We start from the raw sequence: 4,580 nt of genomic DNA, 5'->3' as shown, positions 1-4,580 counted from the left end.
TTTTTTGTGTACGTTTGTGTGACTCATTTATTTCTGGTCATATATAAATATATTGTTGAAGTCAGAATTATTAGCCCCCCTTAAAATTTTTCTTTTTTAATTATTTCCCAAATTATGTTAAACAGAGCAAAGAAATTTTCACAGTATGTATGATAATATTTTAATAGTTTTTCTTCTGGAGAAACTCTTATTTGTTTTATTTCGCTAGTTTAAAAGCAGGTCAAAATTATTAGCCCCTTTAAGCTATACATTTTTTGATAGTCTACAGAACAAACCATTGTTATGCAATAACTTGCCTAATTACCCTAACCTGCCTAGTTAACCTAATTAACCTAGTTAAGTCTTTAAATGTCACTTTAAGCTGTATAGAAGAGTATTGAAAAAATGTCTAGTCAAATATTATTTACTGTCATCATGGCAAACATAAAATAAGTAAGTTTTTAGAGATCATTTATTAAAACTATTTTGTTTATAAATGTGCTGAAAAATTTTTAAAATTTCTCTGTTAAACAGAAATGGGAGAAAAAAAATTACGGGGGCTAATAATTAAGGAGGGCTAGTAATTCTGACGAGATAGATAGATAGATAGATAGATAGATAGATAGATAGATAGATAGATAGATAGATAGATAGATAGATAGATAGATTTTTATTATTATTTTATTATTATTTTTTATTATTATTATTATTTTATTTATTATTTTGGGATAGAAAATCAGGTTTATTCTACAAAATTTAGATTTCTTAATTATTAATTATTCTGAAATTATTCTGAAGCTTACTTAAAGTCTTAAACCATGGATCTATTTTTGTTATTATTATTTTTGTTATTTTACAAAAGTAAAAAATAATAAAATAATCTTATTCGGGACACATTATAGTAGTAATAAAAACAACTAACATTTTTCTCAAAACACATTATATGGCAAATCTAGAGAACTGAAAATAACGGAAGTTGTCTCTTAGTTTTCCCCAGAGCTCTTGATAGATTTGTAAAATAAAAGATTTGTCTAAATACATACCGTACGTACATAAATTAAATAAATTCATTTCAGTCTTGAAATGCTAGTCTTATATAATCAACATTAGCCTACTTCTACATCAGCTGCCATTTTGGATTTTATTCAGCGTTCATTAACTTTGTTATAATTAAGGGATTTTTAAGGGATATGTGCTAACTTGGCAAAACAAAATAGCTACAATTCGTTTGGAACAAACTATGTATTAAGATTACAATTGAAATGCTATGTTAGTTATATGCTGCTAGCCCAGTAAGCCCACTAGCTTAAAAAAATATTTGGCAGTATAAATAACATTAACAGCACTACAAACCATCTAATTTTAATCTTTAAAACCAGCAAGTTTTGGGACAACTTCCATTAGGGTTTATTGGTTTTAACATGCCAGCAATAGAAGGCAAACAATTACTAGTACACTGAGACCCAAAAAGCAAACACAGTTGTCCATAAACCATAATTACAAATTTTATAATGGTTTCTATATTTTTTTTCAGAAATAAGGTTTAATAAGAAAGGAATTATATACCTTTCCACTCATTTTCAGCATTATTATATATAGCACTTCCACTTAGCTTATGATAAGGGTGTCTAAAGGAGTATCAGGATGGCTAAGTAGGTTTGTGCTAAAAGCTAGCCTTAAAATTTACAGATTTTCCTGTCTGTTGTTTGCTGAACCACAGTGGTTTCAGATCAGAGCAGGATCAAGCAAAGTAATGGTGAATGAGACTTTTAAATTAGTAATATAGGCATCATCCATTAGATATTTTGCTTTGATGTTAGCATGTTGCTAAGCTGAAAGCCAGCTAGGCTTGCGCTTTAAAAATAACTGAATGTGTAGCATACACAAAGATTTATTATCAGTTTTTAGTATTAGCATTCAGGATTGCATGAAGTTCATATATTATCAACATTAGCTTTCTCATATATACGTCTCCATTTTGGATTTCATTAAATTTTCATTTAGCTAGTTAGTTTCAAATTTGTCTGGTGTAGATGCTAAATTGGTGGAAAAAAAACAGTTCTGAAGAAACAAAGTAGCTAAAATACTGCAAATTAATTGAGCACTCACTTAAAATGCTACTAAATGTGCTAAAATGCTAATGGTAGCTCACTACATTTGAAAACAGTTGAATTATTAACCTCATAGATTATTTTGTTCTCTGTTTTACGTATAATCAGGGTGGTGTACTGCATCTACGTACTGTATGATGGAGTCTCGGGGCAGCTGCGCAGGTTTCATGATGAAAGCTAGCTTTAAAGTGTACAGATTTATCTGTGTCTGCTGTTCGCTCAACCACAGGGGTGCCAGATCAGAGCCGGATCGGGCGAAGTGACGGCGAATGAGACTCCAACGCTCCCCCCATCTGTCAGCTAGTCCGTCCTCCTCCCGAGAGCTGAGACGAGATGACAGATTGAGGGTGAGCGCAGGACTGGCTGGTACAGTAGGCAAGTGGTGTGCAGACACATGCTGTTTTAAGGAGAAGTCTTCAGCTCAAAGCTCCCACTCTCTCCCAAAGAACTGAGAATAAAATATCTCTGAACATAAGAGGAAGCCATCTGCGGAGAATAAAGACAACAGACAGGAACACTGGAGATCAAATTGGTTTTCAAGTCATGAAGATTACCAGCACACACCACGCACGCTAATTCCAACCGCTCTATTTAAAAGCCCTGCCAGTGAGAAGGGTCATCTCGGAAATAGTATGTGGGTGACTTCCCTCTGGGTCCCTTCAATCTGCAATGCCAAACACAATTATAAAACATCTTTTTTTTTTTTTTTTTAAATGTCTCAAAGTGGGTTTTTAGCTCTGCTTTCACTGGTGCAAGTAAATTGAACAATGCAAGTGGACCAATGGAGATAATTTTAGGAAAATTAACCATGGTTTATCAACAAACAAAAAAGATTTGTTGTTAAATCACAATAATCACAAATCAACTATGGTTTTGCCATACTAGCTATAGTTTAACCATCAGTGGTGGAAAGAGTACTGAAAACCATACTTAAGTTAAAGTACTATTACTTGCCTAAAAATGTAGTGCAAGTAGAGTAAAAGTATTCAATTCAATTCAGCTTTATTTGTACAGCGCTTTTACAATGTAGATTGTGTCAAAGCAGCTTCACATAAATGGTCATAGTAACTGGAACAGTGTGGTTCAGGTTTTAGTGTTTAAGTTCAGTTCAGTTTAGCTCAGTTCACTGTGATTTAATCATTACTGAGAGTTCAAACACTGAAGAGCAAATTCATCGATGCGTAGCTCTACCAATCCTGAACCATGCGAGGCAGTGGCGACAGCGGAGAGGGAAAAAAAACTTCACCTGATGGGAGTGAAGAAAAAAAACCTTGAGAACCAGACTCAGTTGGGCATGACCATTTTAATTTCTCCGCTGGCCAAAAGTCTTGTGCAGAGCTTCATTCGCCGTGGTCGAGGCTGGAAGATGGCCTCAGCGAAGACTCGTCTGTCCCTGGAGCGTCGCTGGAATCAGACTCATGTTCTCCACTCCCCACGACCAGTATCTGTTGTAAATATTACTCAAAATATTAGTAAAAAGTAGACCTTTCAGAAGTACTCAAGAGTAGTAAGTATATACGTTATTAAAAGCTGATGCATTTACATCTAATTTGTGGATGTGTGTAAACAGGCGAAGCAGTGGCGCAGTAGGTAGTGCTGTAGCCTCACAGCAAGAAGGTCGCTGGGTCGCTTGTTCGAGCCTCGGCTTAGTTGGCGTTTCTGTGTGGAGTTTGCATGTTCTCCCTGCATTCGCGTGTGTTTCCCCTGGGTGCTCCGGTTTCCTCTACAGTCCAAAGACATGTGGTACAAGTGAATTGAGTAGGCTAAATTGTCCGTAGTGTATGTGTGTGTGTGTGTACATGTGTGTGTGTGGATGTTTCCCAGAGATGGGTTGCGGCTGGAAGGGCATCCGCTGTGTAAAAAAACTTGCTGGATAAGTTGGCGGTTTATTCCGCTGTGGCGACCCCGGATTAATAAAGGGACTAAGCCGACAAGAAAATGATTGAATGAATGTGTAAACGTAACATTCTGTAAGGCGAGGCAAGTTTATTTATATAGCACATTTCATACACAGAATGTAGTGCATTTAGTTATTGCCCAGCAGACACATAACGTCATAAGACGTTAATGTTAGCTTAGATTAAGGTTGTGATGTCAGGTGACCAAAATTCAATGCCTAGCCAGCGTCTAAGGAAAACATTATTTTGATGTCCAATAACAACATCAAAAGGGGTTGATTTTAGGTTGGATGTTGAACACTGACGTTGACCTGACGTTAAGTTCTCATGTCAAAACGATTTTCATTTCCAAACAAAATGCAACGTCCCCATGACGTTGGTGTACAACGTCAATCTACCATCATGTTGACATCTTGTGCCTGCTGAGTGTTTAAGGCCATTTCGGTCATCATACAGTAAACATCCGTCATCTTCTCATAAGTGACATGCATCTCTGGGTCAACGTGTCTGAAGATTTTGGACATCTTCTTGGACACTTCGAATACTTTTAATCAGTTTGCTGCAATTATAAATCACTCATGTCTTGAGGTAG

The sequence above is a fragment of the Danio rerio genome, chromosome 22, assembly GCF_049306965.1.
Source record: "Danio rerio strain Tuebingen ecotype United States chromosome 22, GRCz12tu, whole genome shotgun sequence".
NCBI classification, from domain to species: Eukaryota; Metazoa; Chordata; class Actinopteri; order Cypriniformes; family Danionidae; genus Danio; species Danio rerio.
The sequence above is the reverse complement of the archived record's forward strand: the minus strand, read 5'-3'. Positions refer to the sequence as shown.